Genomic DNA, 19,233 nt, shown 5'->3' with positions numbered 1-19,233 from the left:
CACAGTAACATATAAACCCCTCCATTGCTAAATCCAGAAGGAAATCAAAGTGAACAAAAAGCAAAAACTACCTTAGATGTCTAATGTCTGTGCTGCCCAGAAATTCTTCCTTCTCCAACAGAGGAGGCTGTCGGGGGCTTTCCCTTTATCTGCAGGCACAAAACATCTGGGGGCCCCCTCAATTCCCAGAACACAACCTCCTGGGGACAGATCTGTGCTGTATGCAACCACTCAGGTGGAAGAAAGGGTAAGAAGCTTCTCTTTTGGGGGATTAAAAAAAGCAACAGAGCCACAGGGTCAGCTAATTAGACCCCTACAGCTGCTGTCACCCCTATAGTGCTGAGCTTTGATGACACCCTTCCTTTTACAGGTGCTAAGCAACTACTCACAACTTAAACTGCTACCCAGCCCGGGTGCTGGCTGCTTCTTTTCTCTGCAGTGTCTATTTCGCATATCCCTCTGCAGAGGGCCCAAGGGGACTGATGATGCAGAAACTGTATCCCTCTGAAGTTGTTTCACATATAGGAAAATAAAGTGAAGGAGGAAGGGGTGGTAGGGAGAAGTGAAAACGCTTTTGCAAAGCCACCCAGAGCACAGATTTTAGAAACCTCCTTTCACTGTGGAAGATCAGTTACACCTGGTTGATCTGCTAAGGGTGGTTATCTCCTGTGTCCTTTCTCTGCAGTTGCCTCTTAGATGTCAGTGCAAAAGATTTTTCATTCTTTCTGAAGCAATGGAGAAAACCCTACAGTTTGGTCAAAAGGACCAGACTTGCAGATGCCCCAGGAAAGGCTGGTGCTTTCCCTGGCACCGCTCAGCTATCACCATATGCTGTGTCCCTACTAATGGAGGCCAAAGGGGTTAAAGACCTTGTGTGATGGATCTGATTGCACACATGAGCCACAACTGAAAACAGGCAGCCAATTCAGGCAAGAAAAAGCGTAGGGTTTGGATTCCATCTTTGGAAGTGGCAGGACGCACTTTAAAAAACAATTAATTGGAGGGAATTTTTGGTTTGGAAACTGCTCTGGCCAGTGTGATGAGTCACTTTTGCTAAGGAGACAGCATTCTGGGCTGGGATACCCCTCATTTTCAGCATTTACAGGCTAAGGAATGCCTCAAGGGGAGGGAAAGTCAAAATTAAAGAGGGGTACACCTGGAAAGACTGGTTCTGTCTCTGAGGAGCCACAGATGCTGTGCTCACCTTAAATCTACCTTCCCACACTTGCAAAGTTATGACTTTGATCCCATAATTCCAGGACGAGTCCCTAGTAATTTTACTTAAAAAAAAAAAAAAAAAATCCTACCCACACTCCTGCTTTCCCCTGCCACCAGGATTAAAGCAAAGAAACTGAGTAACAAAGCCTGAAATGGAGTAGTTTTATGTTTCCTAAAAGAATTATAAAGAAGTCCTTGGTAAGGGGGCACCTGGGTGGCTCTGTTGGTTGACTTTTGCTCAGGTCCCAATCACGCAGTTCGTTGAGTTTGAGCTCCACATCTGGCTCACTGCTGTCAGCCTGTCAGAGCAGAGCCAGCTTCAGATCCTCTGTCCCCCTCTCTCTGCCCCTCCCCCACTGCACTCTCCCAAAAAGTAAGTAAATATTAAAAAAAAAAAAAAAAGTCCTCAGTAAGAAACACTGACACATTGGCTAGGACAAAGATGTAATGCAATCTAAGAATGGGAAAATGAGGGGCACCTGGGTGGCGCAGTCGGTTAAGCCTCCGACTTCAGCCAGGTCACGATCTCACGCTCCGTGAGTTTGAGCCCCGCGTCGGGCTCTGGGCTGATGGCTCAGAGCCTGGAGCCTGTTTCCGATTCTGTGTCTCCCTCTCTCTCTGCCCATCCCCCGTTCATGCTCTGTCTCTCTCTGTCCCAAAAATAAATAAACGTTGAAAAAAAAAAATTAAAAAAAAAAAAAAAAAAAAAAGAATGGGAAAATGAGGTCCTAGGAAGAAAATGGAAGAAAAACTCATAAAAACATTCCCAGCTAAAGACTTTGAAGTTTAGCCACTGGAGTTAGAGTTAGATTTAAGGAAAAAAGTCCTCAACACTTTCTAAATTTGTGAGTCTTCACATATCCCATTGTAGTTTTATGAACAAGAGATAAAGAATCTCTTTTTGTGTTTTAAGCTAATAAAACGTATTTAAATGTACAAAAAATACATGAAGAACATTGAACATATTTTAAGTTTTCTCCAAGGTCTCAAAATTGCTAATAACGGTAATTATTTTCTTTTCTTTTAATCATTAGTATTTTTTTAGTAGGCTTCATGCCCGGTGTGGGGCTTGAACTCATGACCCTGAGATGAAGAGACCAAGCCAGCCAGGTGCCCCAACAGTAACAATTTTAAAGGAAAGAACACTGAATTGATATTAGTTTACTTCATCTCTATGATCCAATTCCTCTCTTGAAAAATGGGGATGTCAGCACTTGTCGCTCTTAGTTCACTCATTTCTTCCGACAGGGGACAATGTGGGCATGAAAGCACACTGACAAGTATAAACATTGTAAATGTTGTGGGATTCCATTTACATGAAATTCTAGAATAAGTAGAAGAGCAAAACTAACTTATGGTGGTAAAAGATCAGTGGATGCTTCTAGCTGAGAAGGACTGTCTTGAACGGGGCACAAAAGAACTCTACGGGTGGGGCGCCTGGGTGGATCAGTTGGTTGAGGGTCGACTTCGGCTCAGGTCATGATCTCATGGTTCATGGGTTCGTGAGTTCAAGCCCCACATGGGGCTCGTTGCTGTCAGCACACAGCCTGCTTTGGACCCTCTGTCCCCCTCTCTCTCTGCTTCTCTCCCACTCATGCACTCTCTCTCAAAAATAAATAAAACATTAAAAAAAAAAAAGAACTCTAAGGGTGATGGAAATGATCTATTTTTATTTTTTTATGTTTTTTTTTAACGTTTATTTTACTTTTCAGAGAGAGAGAGAGAGAGCAAGGCAGGGACAGAGAGAGAGGGAGACACAGACTTTGAAGCAGGCTCCAGGCTCTGAGCTGTCAGCAGAGCCCAACACGGGGCTCGAACTCACGAACCGTGAGATCATGACTTGAGCTGAAGTCGGACGCTCCAGCCAACTGAGTCTACCAGGCCCCCTATGATCTCTCTATTGACGCACTACTGGCCAGACTATACGCTCAAGAGCTGAGCATTTCACTTGGTATAAATCATACAAATATTGTATTTTTTTAAATAACAAAATAAAACTCAATGCTGAAGAATAAAAATAGAAAATTGTATACTCTAGAGGAAATAAAGCCTTTCTGAGTATGACATTAAATCAAGAAATCTAGGAGTTCAATTATATAAAAATTAAGTTTTCCTGCATGGCCAAAAACATAATAAAAAAAACCCAAAAATATGATAAACACACACAAATTTTAATCATATTGCAGACAAAAGCCTATTTGCCTTAATACATAAAAAGTGTCTAAAAACAGAATGGCAAAGGATGCGGTGTGTTTGGAGAAAATGAAGAACAATGGTTTAAGCTTACTTATAAGAGAAATTGATACTATAATGAAATACCATCCATCAGCCACTGGACTGGTAAAGACCCAAAAATCTGATAATATGCCATGCTCATGCTGATGTGGGAAAAAAGATACCCTCATATGATGCTAAGGAGGGTCTATATTGCTACAGTCTCTACATCAATTTGGCAACAGCTCTGAAAATTGCAAAGGTGCTGACCCTTTGACCCAGCAAGTCTGCTTCTAGGAATTTGTTTTATTTATATTTACACACACACACACACACACACACACACACACACACACATACACACACACACTGCGTAGATCATGTAGTTATTCGTGTAGCATCCTTTGTAACAACAAACTATTGTAAACACCTTAAATGTTCTTCCACAGAGTGCTTGTTTAAAAATTATGGCACAACATTGGGTGCCTGGGTGGCTCAGTTGGTTAACTGTCTGACTTCAGCCTAGGTCATGGTCTTGCCGTTCCCAAGTTCAAGCCCCGCATCAGGCTCTGTGCTAACAGTTCAGAGCCTGGAGCCTGTTTCAGATTCTGTTTCTTCTTCTCTCTCTCTCTCTGCCCCTTCCCCACTCGCGCTCTGTCTCTCTCTGTCTCTCTCAAAAATAAATAAACATTAAAAAAAAATATGGCACAACAGGGCACTTGGCTGGCTCGGTCAGTGGAGGGTGTGACTCCTGATCTCGGGGTTGTGAGCTTGAGCCCTACTTTGAGGGCAGAGAATACTTAAAAAAAAAGAAGCAAGCAAGCAAGCAATCAAGCAACAAGCGGACACCTGGGTGGCTCAGTCGGTTAAGTATCCAACTTCGGTTCAGGTCATGATCTTACAGTTTGTGAGTTCAAGCCCCGCATTGGGTTCTGTGCTGACAGTTCAGAGCCTGGAGCCTGCTTCAGATTCTGTCTCCCTCTCTCTGCCCCTCCCCCGCTCATGCTCTGTCTCTCAAAAATTAATAAACGTTAAAAAAATTAAAAATAGGGGCGCCTGGGTGGCTCAGTTGGTTAAGCGTCCAACTTCAGCTCAGGCCATAATCTCACGGTCTGTGAGTTCGAGCCCCACGTCAGGCTCTGTGCTGACAGCTCAGAGCCTGGAGCCTGCTTCAGATTCTGTGTCTCCCCCTCTCTCTGCCCCTCCCCTGCTCATGCTCTGTCTCTCTCTGTCTCAAAAATAAATAAAAGCATTAAAAAAATTTTTTTTAATTAAAAATAAAAAAAAAAAAGAAAGAAAGAAAGGGTAAACAAGAAAAGTTAACAGTAGTTTCCTCCAGAAAAGAAGCTGGATTGCCAAGGGATAGTGTGAGAGACTGACCTTTCATCACTCACCAGCTTCTATCTTGGGAATTTTCTACCCTGTGCATATATCACCTCTTTTTTTTTTTCTTCCAAGATTTTATTTAAATTCAAGTTAGTTAACATATAGTGTAGTATTGGTTTCAAGAGAATTTAGGGATTCATCACTTACGTATAACACCCAGTGCTCATCACAAGTATGTATCACCTCTTTCAAATATAATGCAGGGTTTTTTAAAGTTTATTTGTTTTTGAGAGAGAGAGAGAGAGAATGCATGTGCATACGCACAAGCAGGGGAGGGGCAGAGAGAGACAGACAGCAGGCTCCTGAAGCAGGCTCCAGGCTCCGAGCTGTCAGTGGAGAGCCTGCTGCAGGGCTCAAACTCACAAACTGTGAGATCTTGACCTGAGCCGAAGTCAGACACTTAACTGACTGAGCCACCCAGGCACCCCAAATATAATGCAGTTTACAAAACAGGGGAGCATCTGTTGAAAGCACTGTTCCCAGCCCCATGCTTATCCTCAGTCTCAGCTCAAACACTCCAGACCCAGAGGGGTAGAGGTCTCCCCGACATTTGACTCAATCATATCATGGACTTCTCCACAGCCCTCCTCATGACTCTAATTTGGGATCTGTCCTGTTTAATGCTGTCAACCCAGTGACTGGCACTATGCCTGGCACATTCCAGGAGCTCACCAAATGCTGACAAAATGAATGAAAACGCTCCCAGAGAAGTCACAAAACCAGGGGCCTATAACAAATCAAGATAAGAGGGCTCCCTGATGAGACCAGAGAGTGACAATGGGGCAGACCAGGGACATAAACCTTTGTGGATAACTTTCAACAAACATGGCAAGGCTGACCCAATGCCAAGATAGCTGCCAGGAAATCTAGCTTTGCTACCAACAGCTGTATGACCCTGGGCAAATCCCCTCATCTCTGGGACTTACTTTTTCCAATTGTCAAACAAGAGATTGTTTCCAATTGTCAACCAGATCAATGGCTTTTCAAGCCCCTTCTTCTTTTCAAACTGTTTAAAACAAAAACATGACTTCCCTGGTTGACATAAGACTGGGGGACCTACAGCCTAGCTCATTCCAGAATGCTCAACTCCCCTCCTTCACCAGGGGCCCTTCAGGCAACCCACAGTTCCAGGGACAAGAGTTTCGGCCTATCAAATGACAGATAAACTCCCTCCCACATCTCACGTTTTGTGATTCTCTGCTAGATGAGAAATCCATTTTTTCACCAATGAGTGTTCTTCCAGGCTATCAAACTAGAGGAAATGAAGCATGATCATTCTCAGAGCATGACAGAAGACGTTTCCAAGGGACAAGAGAAAACAAATGCAGAATGCAGCATGGCCAGCAAACCTTATTAGGTCTTCAGTAAGAAGGAAAACAGTAACAAGCCAAGCAATCCCCCAAACGGCCCGCCAATGGCCAGGGAAAGGACTTTTCTAGTCTCAGAGCAGTGATTCGTTCCAGAACAACCTATGCTCTGCAATCGAGAGGCATGAAGTTGGCGGCAGTAGCACAGTCCGCTACGCATGATGGGCACTCAGTGAATTAACAAGGGAGACCATCAGTACCGTGAGATGAGCCAGAGAAGCAGCTTTAGGAAAGGGAAAGGGGAAGGAGATATTTGGCAAGGTCTGATCCAGCCACTAAGACTCATCTCTGAATTCAAGGATATTTGAGCAGGGGAAAAATGATCCCTGAAAGTCTGTGTTGGTGGCTTCCAACTTTAGTGCTGTTTAAAATTGTCACCGTTGGGGTGCCTGGGTGGCTTAGTTGATTGAGCGTCCGGCTTTGGCTCAGGTCATGATCTCACACTTTGTGAGTTTGAGCCCTGGGTCAGGCTCTGTGCTGACGGCTCAGAGCCTGCAGCCCGCTCGGGATTCTGGGTCTCCCTCTCTCTCTGCCCCTCCCCAACTCACAGTCTGTCTCTCTCTCTCAAAAATAAACAAACAGGTCACTGTTAAACCCTTGCCTGATGAACAGCTGTTCAGAAGCCTGTTCTAGGCACATGCTAGCTCAAGGACTGTCAAGACTAAGCTAGGTAGAATGAATAAGAAGGGTTAGGGTGGTGCTGTTTCTTCTTCGTTTAGAACAGAAAAGCCAAACTTAATCATCCCACACATTTGGCTGTTTCAGTTCTGTCTCAAAGCCACAGGTTGATTCATTCACAAATATTCCCCTACTCTGTGCCACGCTATGGATTATGTGCCTGCCCCATGAAGCCTAGAGTTTATAATAAGAGATAATGATTCTACTCACCACCCAGCAATCACTCATCACTGTTCACTTATCTGACTGGCCCTCGTAAAAGGAAAAAGGTCCTGGGGCACCTGCGTGGCTCAGTCGGTTGAGTGTCCAACTTTGGCTCAGGTCATGATCTCATGGTTCATGAGTTGGAGCCCCACATGGGGCTCCATGCTGGTGGTGTGGAGCCCGCTTGGGATTCTCTCTCTTTCCCTCTTTCTCTGCCCCTTCCCTGTGTGCACTTTCTCTCTCTCTCCCTCTCAAGAATAAACAAAGTAAAAAAAAAAAAAAAAAAAAAAAAAAGGAAAAGGTCCTCACAGGTAAGTCCTAAAGTTCACTTTATATACAGGAAAATAGGTAAGGCCAACTTGAAGATTAAAAGGTGAATCAGCAGTAGAGAAACCAGATTTCAGACTTTCTCTCTGAGACAATGTGGTCCAAACTCAGACAGACAGGCTCTTTCAAGTCGGTTCAAGAATTGTGAGAAAATAAGCTGTGTTCGTCTTTAGGCTTGGCATGAAATTCAGAACAAAGGTGGCAGTGCTAGTCGTAATGGCAAACAGATGAGCACCATGGGCCAGACACTGTGTAAAGAGCTTCGCATTTAATCCTCACAATAATCTGTGGAGAAGGTACTGATAATATCACAAGTTTACAGATGAGGAAACTGAAGCCCAGAGAGATCAAGGCATTTGTCTGGAGTCACACGGCTAGAAAACGGTAGCACTGACCCTCTCTATCCCTGCCTCATAATAGGTCCCGCAGGTCCCATTCTGTCCAGCAAGGCAACTTCTCCCATCTGAATGAAGCCCTGGTAGAAACACACACACTCCAAGCTAAAGTATACGTGAAATATGTTGCCACACATCCCTGCAGAGTCCCTCGAATGTTGAATTACAGGTTATTTCAGGGCCAGCCCATCCAGCTTGGACAACACGAATGTCAAGTTTGGTAACGTGCCTAGTGAAAGCCTGTCTGGATGAGTGTGCAGAGTTATGGGCCTCCTGGGATTTGAATGAAAAGTGACTAGCCAAAATCAATCTCCTGAGACCCACTAGCAATTAAAACCTCAAAATGAAAAGGAAGTAAAGGCAGGCACATGCCATGTTCTTATGTTAGCACTGGGTCTCTAGAACCTATTTCGAGAATTGCATGCCAGTTTTCTTTTTTTTTTTTTTTCAACGTTTATTTATTTTTGGGACAGAGAGACAGAGCATGAACGGGGGAGGGACAGAGAGAGAGGGAGACACAGAATCGGAAACAGGCTCCAGGCTCTGAGCCATCAGGCCAGAGCCCGACGCGGGGCTCGAACTCACGGACCGCGAGATCGTGACCTGGCTGAAGTCGGACGCTTAACCGACTGTGCCACCCAGGCGCCCCAAGAATTGCATGCCAGTTTTCAACTATCTACAGACAGTAATGTTTGGAAAGATCTGCTATCAAGAAAAAGAGGCCAAAGACTATAAAACAAGGTGCCTTGAGATCTCAGTTTTCCCATCTATACAATGGGAATACTTTCTGAAGATCTGTCAAGTGTTGGAGTCATCCATTCAGCATGTGTAACAGTGTGGGGCACTGTCAGCTCTGAGATGGGATTGTGCCCCACATAGGAGCATGCACACAGCAGACAAAGGACAGTTTTCCCTCTGGGATCTTACAGATGCAGAGGTCAGGTAAAGGACTGCGGGTGAACGGCAGAGCAATCATGCCTTCCAGATGAGTGCCACCATTGCTCAGACGAGGGTTCTGTGAATGAGAGAACATCCAGGGACGCCCTCTTAGAGGAACAAGGGCTTGCCTGGATAGGAAAAGATGATCACATTTGTAAAAGGAGGGCTGAGGGTGACCTGGAAAAGACCCACAAGATGCTAAACCACTGAGGCTAAACCGCCAGCAACACTGACTAGGGTGCAGGCTCTGTGCTAAGTGGTTTATAGCCCCTCTCTCATTTAATTCTCAAGGTAACCAACCCATTTATAAGTGAGGAATTAAAGATGCTGAGAGCGGAGTGACTTATCCCAGGCCAAAGCCAGCCTGCGTACTCAGGAGTTTGTGAGAAGCCCTGCCTGGCTGAAGGCAAGGACTTGGGAAAGAAAGGAGTAGATGAGGTGAGGCAAAGAAGGATGAGATTCACAGACGGTCTTGGATGCCAGAGCATGTTAGATCCTGCAGGCAGAAGATGCAGTGATCCTGTCAAAGGACAAGTCTCACGCTGACAAGCATTTGACACTGCTGATCACTCCCTCTTCCTTGAAACACTTTCTTCCCCTGGATTCTAGGATGCTGTGCTCTCCGCCTTCCCCTCCATCCCACTGCCTGCTCCTTCTCAGTCTCCTTTGTGGGTTCTTCCTCGTCTCCCTCTTCTTCAATGCTGGAGGGCCCTAGGCCTGGTACCTCTTCCCTTCCCCACCAATGTTATCTGGCTTCTTTGGTAAGCTCACCCAGTGTCAAGGCTTTAAGTATCATCTACATGCTCACACCCACAAGTTTACATTCCTAAACCCAACCTCTCCCGTGAACTCCCAGCACAGACACCCAAATTGCCTAATCAACATCTGAACTTGAATGTCCATATAGCTAACAGGCAGCTCAAACTTAACAACTGACCTCAAGCTAAAAACCTCAGTTGCCCTTGACAACACACACTCTCCCTCACATCCCACATCTAATCTATCAGCAAATCCTACTGGGTCTACCTTCAAAATGAATCCAGAATCCATAAAGCGGATTCACTACCATCACTACCACCAGGCCCCAACCTACCATCACTCTTTATTGGGATTGCTACCAAAGCTGTTTCCACACTGCTTCCAACAACGCACTTCAGCAACAGGCAGAATGATCCCATTATCGTCTAAGGCAGAAAGTGCCACTCTTCTGTTCAAAATCGTCCAACGGTTCCCTGCTTCACTCAGAGTAAATCTCTACCATGAGAGATTTGGAGGCCAAAATCTCTACCATGGCCTCATGGACTATAAGGCCAGTATGAGATACATCCCTTCTGTCTCATACCACCCATTACTCCTTTCAACTCTTTTCCCAGTGTTTTCCCCATCCTTCTCTCAATTCCAGCCACATGCGCCTCTTTGCTGATCCTTGAACACAATAGGAGTGCTTCTATCTCAGGGCCTTTGCACGTGCTGTGATGGTCACTTTGCCACAGAGGCTTTCTTCAGATAGTGTCATGGCTCAGTCCCTCACCTCTTTCAAATCTCACTCAAATGTCACCTTCTCTGACCACTTTATGTAAAATTGTACACATCCCTGGGGCACCTGGGTGGCTCAGTCGGTTAAGCATCCAACTCTTGGTTTCAGCTCAGGTCATGACCTCACGGTTCATGAGATCTAGCCCTGTGTTGCGCTCTGTGCTGATAGCGTCCCTTACCCTCTCTCTCTCTCTCTCAAAATAAATAAACTTCAAAAAAAATTGTATACATCCCCAACCAATTCCCCAACTCCCTCTTTCTTTCCTCCTTCTGTATTTCTTCAAGGTACTTATCACCAACATACTATAAAATTTATTTATTTATTAAAAATTTTTTTTAAGTTTATTTATTTATTTTTGAGAGAGAGAGAGAGAGAGAGAGAGAGAGAGAGAGAGAGCGCACAAGCAGAAGAGGGGCAGAGAGAGAGGGAGACACAGAATCCAAAGCAGGCTGCAGGCTCTGAGCTACCAGCACAGAGCCAGATGTAGGGCTCGAACCCACAAGCCGTCAGATCATGACCTGAGCTGAAGTCAGTCGTTTAACCAACTGAGCCACCCAGGAGCCCCTATAAAATGTATTTATATTGTCTATTTTTTTTCCCCTCCATAATGTGCTTCATGAAGACAAAGATTTTGTCCATTTTATTCACTACTGTGAAGCTCCTAGACTGTTATCTGGCAAACAGTAGATGCTCAATAAATGTCTGAACGATTAGTGCTCAACTCTCCACTCCGGGAAATTTCAAGTTTTGTAAACCAACCTCAGCTAGAGACCAGCTTCCCCTGTTCCATTTACAGGGTGTGCCAGCATCAGAAATGCGTCTTCTCTGGCTGTCAAGCTATTTTGACAAAACTGAAGTTGAAAATGCCAGACCCTGTAGCCATTTTACAGCCAATCAATGGAAGACAAGTAAATAAAGAAAACAGAGAAGAAAGGGCAAAGGGGGGAGAAGATCAGGTGGCAACACCTCCAGCGGGAGAAAGGTCCAGGCCATTTCCCTCAGTGAGGCCAGATCGCCATGCCCTGCTCCCATGGGCATCGGCTCAGAGACAGGGCTGCAGGAGGTGGGGATGAACTGCTGGGGGCAGGGTGCTCAGACACAGCTATGAAGTGAGCACAGGCAGGCCCTTCCCTCTGCCTGTAACCCTTTAGGCCCACAGGCCTTCCGTGTCCTTTGTCAAGCTCTTCACTGCCTTTGCCCTTGCTGAGCCTTCTGCCTGGATTATCCTCTCCAGCTTCTAGAGTGGCTGCTCCAACTTATCCTTCAAATATCGGCTTAGATGACATCACTTCAAAGACACGGTCCTGAGCTCACTAAGTAGGTATTTTCCTGTCCTCACCCTCACCCCTGTTCCTAGTCACAGATTTGCTAAGCACCTCCCTCCCATGTACTGTAAGCAGGTCTACATGCTAGGGATGCAGCAGTGAATAAGTCAGATAAAAATCCTTCCCTTCATGGAGCACGCATTCCAATAGTAGACAAGGCCCACAAGTCTCTGAGACTATCTCTGAGAGTGATAAATGCTATGGAGAAAAAGAAAGTAGGGAAGGAGGATACAGAGTGTGGGGGAGGGGAGGAAAAGAGGTTGAAATTTAACCAGGTGGCCGCCTTGAGAAGGTGACAGGTGACACTGTCTGGGGAAAGAGCCTTCCAGGCCTAAGAAGTGAGAAGTGGGGATGTTTGAAGAACAGCAGGGAGGCTGAGTAAGGGTGGGTTATGAGGTCAGAGAATGGAGGGGGCCTTCCAGGTCAAGGTAAGAACTCTGGCTTTCACTGAGTGAGGTGGGAGCAGCTAGAGGGTTTTGAGCAGGAGTTCTAAGATCGGACTTACATTTCAACAGGGGCTGGCTGCTCTGCCTGCTTCCCTCATGGCTTATCAGTTTTTCTAATTATTACACTTGTTTTCTATTTCCTCTTTGCCTCCCCCCCCAACCCCACCCCATTCAAATCCAGTAAGCAACCCAAGCACAGAAATTGACTTGTTTACCTATCATCAATCACACTTAGCCCAGTGCCAGGCACACCGCAGGGCTCAATAAATACTGAATGAATAAACGCCAAATGTGTGACGGCTCTGTCCTAAGTGTCTCAACATCCAGCCCCTCAGCCCTTAGAGATCAGAGAATGAAGACCACAGGAGCAGACTCACCAGCTAATGAAATTTTGTCATTCCATTCTCAATATGCTTAAGGCCCTAAAAGCAATTAGGTGTGGCAAAGAGTATGTGTCACCCAAGTCTATTTCTCTACAGAGCTCTGCTTTGACGAATGTTTTCAGTACTGAAAGTGAACAATGCGGGACTGGTGTTAAACCTTGGAGACCTGACTTCCAAATCTACCATCGTCCAGCTCAAGTCCATAGAGGAGATGGTAAATCTGGGAGAGGAGTCACTAAGGCAGGCATCCTGGCTGCTGATGAACTGTGGGCATTCTGGAGTCAACCAGCCATACTCTTACCTTAACTGGAAGGGGGTCTCCCAACTTCGGGGAAACCCTCTTAATGGAGTCAGGGATCAAGGTCAAGACTAAAGACCCGAAAAGGATGAGACTTGGGAATCTAAAACCACAGCCAAGGTCAGCTCCACTAAATAACAGGGGAGACAATCCAAGAACAAGGGGTTGGGATAGGAAAGGTGGCTACAGCAGGTGTGACAGGGGTTCTCCAGGGCGTCTACACAACTTAAGAAGCACAAGCATACCACCGCTGTAAATGATAATTGCAATGTCACATACCTGAGGGATTTGTGAGGCTAAAACGGGTCAATACATACAAAGCCTCCAGCAGTGCCCAGCTCACCAAGCGCTTGATGAATGTAGCCACTCTTCCTACTACCTAGAGAGAGTGGTTACCACCAGCACCTCCTTGCTGCTCCCCAACCCCAGGTCTCTGGAGGCCCTGAAGCACTCTGGTGGTTGGCTGGGTGGTAGCAACAGCAGCCCAAGAGGAGTAATCCTATCACTCGTCAGATTTCTCCCTATTCCCCTGGAGTGATATCAGGATGGACAGGAGATCATCTGGAAAAGTGCTTTGAATTCTTTAGGAATCAAGGAATCCTAACAATTCAAGGCAACATTCATTCATTTACTGAACACTTACTGAGCACCTACTATATGCCAGACATTTCACTAAGTGCTAGACACACACACACACAGTTAAGACAAGTTCTCCCCAGGGATTAAGAGCTGTTTACTTAGAAGACAGCCAAGTGAACAGACAATGACAACCCATCGTGATCAGTGACACAGGACACGGTGGAAGTTCAGGCCTCCAAGGTGGGGGAGATGATTAGATAGGAAGCTCCAAGTAGTGGTCCAGCAAAGAAAGAGCCATGTGTGTGACAGGGAATGGTGTTCAGGCAATGAGGACAGCACAAAACAGAGACAGAGGTAAAAAGAGTTGGAGGCTGCAGAAGTGGCAAGCAGCTGAATTTGACTGGAGCTTGGGAAGAGATGAAGTGAGGAGTAGGACAGATAAGGCAGGAGAGCTAGGCTGGAGTCAGCCCAAAAGGCCTTGAAGGCCACGATAAGGAATGTGAGTTTTAGCCTGAGGGCAATGAGGAGCCACTGATGGATAATCAAGCAGGATTATTTTTTTAAGGATTTCCCAACTGCTCAAGTGATATTTTCTCTCCGGTGTTATTTGCTTCTCTCTGTGTGAAGAGAAAAAAAACAATACAAAAACCATTTCTGGGCTGTGATCACTTATCAGTGACCTGTCTTAAGCAGCAAAAAAACAAGACCCTGTTCAGAAAAAGAAACATCTACATGACGTTGATGTCCTCTCAGCTTTCATAATTACACAAACGTGCAAAACCCACACCCGAGCCATGCTTGCTCACTGTCAGCACATCAGACTCTGGTGCCAGCCGTGAGGGTTTTCTGGGAAGTGAGCAGTCAAGACAGCAACAGTTTCAGAGGATGACCAGAAAAAGATGAGAGGCCAGAGCCAGTAGGGCCAATAGACTAAACTTGTCCTGAAACTTTTAGGAAGTGAAACAAGAAGGGTAGTAGTAGTCCTGTGTATACAAAGGTCTCTGCAAGAGGAAGTAACACCCCACAAAGCAGGGTTGACAGCCTTCCTCAGACACAGGCCCCCAGTAGGCACCAACTGCCTAGAGTCAAAGCATCCAACCACAGTAACAGTCTCTACACAAATTTCCTTATCTAATACACACACACACACACACACACACACACACGAGACTACTGGGGGTTGGGGGAGAGGAGATGGGGAGAAGGTGATGGTCACTATCATTTTAGAGCTGAAGTAAAGGAGGCCTAGCCCAAGTAAGTTGACCCAGTCATATTACCAGGAAGCTGCTGAACTGGGGTCAGAACTCAGAGTTGACTGATGGGGAGTCAGGCAGTGCTTTTTCCATTACACCTCTGAGCCCTTCCAGTTGCCCAGGGTGAAGCCTCTGCTCAACCCATACTCAACAACCTCTGAGAGACCTGATTCTTTGAGAACTATTGAAGCTTTTCTCCATGACAATTTTTAAGAGGTTGGAGGAGGCTGGTGGGCTCAACTCAGGACAGGGAGCCAGATGCTCTGAGCTCTGCTCATGTTCCCACCATCTGGGACAAGCAGCTTCATCTCGAATCCTCCCTTGGAAGGATGGGGATAAGGTGACAATATTAAGTTTCTGTGAATTCAATGGAACTAGGAGAACAGATCATAGAGTTAAAAGAAAAAAAAAGTACTACAGTAATTATATCACAGCTTTCTCCAGAAGCATGCAGAAACCTTCACGGGTTCACTAAGGCTTGTAACACCCAGCAGTGGATAGGAAGGCAGCAGGTCCTTCTCGTGCTGCTGTCAGGGAAACTGAGGCAGAAATGGAGCAAGTGAATGCCTGCAAAGGAACAAGGCTCAGACTCACAGAGTCTAGTCCTCCGGCCATCAAATGACCTCACCATCTTCCAGGCAAATGTGCTCTCCCCAGCCAAGAAGCCAAGGGGTCTGCACTTTTCTCAGAGAGACAGAGACCCTTCCCTTGAGAATGTTCTTCAAGAACCCAGGGCCAAAAGGTCCCCCTAGGTGTCACATGCTTCCTTTCTTTATTCCAAAAGGAATGCAGCTCAACCACTCTTAACAGTGGGACTGAATATTCCCAAATTAGCTTCATGGATGGCCTGTTTTGTGTCTCAATAGTCAGGAAAAGCTTCCATTTCTGTCCCGAGTGGTAATCACTTACAGCAACAGCCTGCAGGATTGTTTCATCCTAAATATGTGAATCAAATGCCCCTTATGAAGATTAGATGCAAAGTAATAAGACTACACTTTACCTGGCTGTGAATAAACAGAATGACAGCTAATGATACTAAATAGCCCCTACACCCCAACCTTGCTCCAGCCTCTTTGGTCTCTGCACTTTGCAGGTCCCTGAAAGCCCTGGGTAAGAACCCTGGCTCTGCCTATACTACAGGATTGACCTTACCATATGTGATTCAACCTCACTGTGCCTCAGTTTCCTTGTGGAGAAAATGGGGATATCAACAACAGCTACCTCACGCGGGTTGTTGTGAAGTTTACACGTACTGTATGCAAAGTGCTTAGCACAGTGTCTGGTCCGCAGTAGGAGCTCAATAACCAGTAGCTGGCATTTCGTCAGTATTTTTAACATGATTACAGGTGTCCCCAGATAACCTGTCCACGAAGCGCCAAGGGACAGATCAAGCCCAAGCCTACCGCGGGGCAGGCGGCGCAGGGCCGGTTCTTGATTTTTTTTTTTTTTTTTTTGAACCTTGGCAAAGAGATAAGGCCCTGAACGACAGGGAGGCCTCAGAATGTGAAGGGGGAAACCAGGACCCGAAGAGGAGTTTCCCGTCTGGCCAGAGGCGGACTCCCAGGGGCCTAAGTCTAGGAGTCTCTCCGGAGGACGCCCCAGGAGGGGCTGCGGGCTGGGGAGGCGGGGATTCAGGCCGGCGGCCAAGTGGGCGCGAATGAATGAACCCGCAGTCCTTCTGCCTCGTCGGAGGTTGGGAAGCCACTCTCGCCCATCTAGCTCCCCGTCCTCTCCGTGACCTCTGACCCCACAAACCCCCTCATCTCAGACCACCGCCTCCCCACCCCTGCCCCGCCGGACTCCCTTCTTCCTCACCCGAAGGTCCGAACGGCTCCCGGCGCCACGGCGCGGCTCGGATCGCCAGCAAAATGTCCGCGGCCTCGTCCTCCCTCTCCCCCGGTGCGTCCGTGCCGCCGGCCGCTCGGAGCCCCACGGCTGTCACCTGCCGGGCGGAAGTGAGCTGCCCGCGCGCGGGCACTTCCGGTGGACGCACGGCTTCGGGGCGGGGTCAAGGGTGCAACCCCGGCGGGGGTGGTGCCCGAGGGGCGGGGCCAGGAGGGGCGGGGGCAAACGGAATTAACCCCTCCCCAGCAGCGGCGCTGCTTCGCTGCTGCCTCTGGTGGCGCGCTGAAAAGGAGCCAGCTAATCGCTAAGTAGCTTAAGGTGATGGAAATGGAGAAGGTCGTACAGACAGACTTTAAGGGCCATCTTTCTTTTGTGTTACAGACGGGAAAACTGAGGCTCTCAGAAAGGCAAAGTTTTGCTCAAGATCACTTACCTTATGAATGGAAGAGTCAAAACCAGAGCTGTAATTCTCCATGTACCTCCAAGGAACTTCTATCCAAGAGGAACTTCATAATATCCCGTTTTCCCTTTTGCTGGGTCTGCCAGGACATTAATTCCTATAATCATCTCACTCTGATACTTTCTCCTCCTTATAGATAAATTTTTTATCATACCCCCTTAAAACAGTATTTCGTGTCTGCTCTTTAAAAATGTTTTACTGGCAATGAGTTTAACCAGGACAAGCTCATATTCTGACTCTTACGGTATTTTCTTTTTGCCATGATAGTGATTTGATTAGTTTGATTTGGGCACACTTGTAATCGGGTATGAGTGTCACCTCTGTCAAAGGTGTTTCAGCAAAGATAATAAAGGTTTCTAAAATAAACTTCAGGTTGAGAAAAGAACACTTATTTTTTTTAAGTTGCTTATTAGTACATTATGAGACTGTTAAAACAGTCATGCTGGAGTGCCTGGGTGGCTCAATGGGTTAAGTGTCCTCCGACATCAGCTAGGGTTCTGATCCCTGCTTGGGATTCTCTCTCTCTCTCTCTCTCTCTCTCTCTCTCTCTCTCTCTCCCCCCCTTCCATGCTCGCTCGCTCTCAAATATAAATAAACTTATAAAATAAATAAAACAGTTATGCTGAAACACTAGTCAGTTAATATGATTTAGAAGTCTAAAGTAACATTTCCCATTTCTTGTATGTAAAAGTTGACTTTACTGCTTCCTCAGTTCATTACAGGAAAAGTAAAGAACATCTTGTTTTTGTGTGTGTGTGGGGGGGGAAGTATTTCAATTATGAACTATAAATATATATAACTGCTAAGTGTTATTTCTAATGTTTTAAACCACTCAGGTTGGGTAAAGATTATTTGTGTTGTTTTTGAGTACTTGCATAGGTTTTTTTTTTTAATGTAATTACAAATTTGGTGAGCACTTCGTATTGTAAGGCACTATCTTTACATGCATTGCAGCATTAAACAAGTGACTTTGGTTTCACACTCTTTCTGACATTATTCACCTAAGTGTTAGAAAACATTGCTTTTAGATACATCACTAATATATTACCAAGTTATAAACCACATGCATGTATTTAACCAGAAGATAAGAAGAGGAATAAGTTTCATCCTCTAAATTGTATCAGTAACAGGTTTGCATTTGAAAGATGTGTTAATTCAACTCCAGGGGAAGAATGAAGTCAAACGTTAACCTAATGAAAAATTTTTGCTAGTGAAAATATGAAAATCTGGACAATGGCAAAGTTTGTTTGCTTTGCCTTTACTTAAAATTTTCACATGCTTAAATATTAGATATTAAAAAGCCAAACAATTATGGGTTCCTCTATACCTCAGCTGACATGAACTTTCTTAAGGTATGTTCAACCTTTGTTTTGCTACCTTTGTGGCATGTAGCCTGATTAACAAGGTGATAGCAAAAGATATATTTAAAAAAATTTTTTTTAATGTTTGGTTATTTTTGAGAGAGAGAGCAGGGGAGGGCAGAGAGGTGGGAGACAGAGGATCCAAAACATGCTCCATGCTGACAGCAGAAAGCCTGATGCCCGGCTGGAACTCACAAACTGTGAGATCATGACCTGAGCCCAAGTGAGACGCTTAACCTACTGAGCCACCCAGGCACTCCAAAGATACTTTTTTTTTTTTTAAAGATTTTATTTAAGTAATCTCTACACCCAATGTGGGGCTCGAACTTACAACCCCAAGATCAAGAGTCATGCGTTCCACCGACTGAGCCAGCCAGGTGCCCCAAAGATACATTTGAGTCTCTGCTTTGCTAACCCAAGCTGTTCAGTTACCTGAAGCTTTTGTCAAGACCAGAGAGAAGTACATGGCATATGTGTGTAGTTTGCTTTTATTGGATTTGATTGGTCTGTTTGTAAATTGAATCATTACTTAAGAATTCCAGTAGATAATAAAGTGCGATTGAATATGATAGTTTCTAATATTCCCTTAGATGTACCTAATTTACCAAAGGAAAAATCAATTTACCTGACGCTCTTCTAAGGAATTATGATACTGAAGGTGCGAAGGTGGTTATTTTCTTAGTCTCTTTCAAAACACCAGTACTTTTATTTGGAATGATTACTGGGAAGAGTGAAATGTCTCTTTTATCTATGAACTTGAAGCATACCTGGAATTTACCAGTGCACGTGCCCATTTTAGAATTTTGTTTCTTAAAATAATCCACTAATGTTTTGAACATTTTCATCATTTGGTTTCTCTTTCTTCTAAAGAATAATTAAATCTTAATTTGGCATTGGATCCTTTTGGGCTGAAATCTGCACGGGGCCAATAGCAATGTAAATAGTTCTTTAATGCTTTCCCCGCCCCTTTACCAACACTTAGCAAAACAGAAAACTCTTATGACACATCTTGTCAGAA

At 45.4% G+C, this 19,233-nt stretch overlaps 1 protein-coding gene across 10 annotated transcripts in view; it reads right to left on the bottom strand.

The window, feature by feature from the left end:
- Nucleotides 1-19,233, bottom strand: part of AP1B1 (adaptor related protein complex 1 subunit beta 1) — an 86,204-nt gene that overhangs the window by 38,644 nt on the left and 28,327 nt on the right. For 3 of the 10 annotated variants that reach the window (XM_043557992.1, XM_043557996.1, XM_043557998.1), the window contains exon 1: nucleotides 16,365-16,491. The exons of 2 other annotated variants lie outside the window; for them this stretch is intronic. The gene's annotated coding sequence lies outside the window, so the exon portion shown is untranslated. Of the gene's footprint in view, nucleotides 1-8,716; nucleotides 8,805-16,364; nucleotides 16,492-16,827; nucleotides 16,934-19,233 lie in introns of those variants that run through there. 5 more of the 10 variants (XM_043557999.1, XM_043558002.1, XM_043558000.1 and 2 more) reach the window with 4 other exon arrangements.

This window comes from Prionailurus bengalensis, chromosome D3, assembly GCF_016509475.1.
Source record: "Prionailurus bengalensis isolate Pbe53 chromosome D3, Fcat_Pben_1.1_paternal_pri, whole genome shotgun sequence".
Lineage (NCBI taxonomy): Eukaryota > Metazoa > Chordata > Mammalia > Carnivora > Felidae > Prionailurus > Prionailurus bengalensis.
This window is presented reverse-complemented; position numbering and strand designations above follow the sequence as displayed.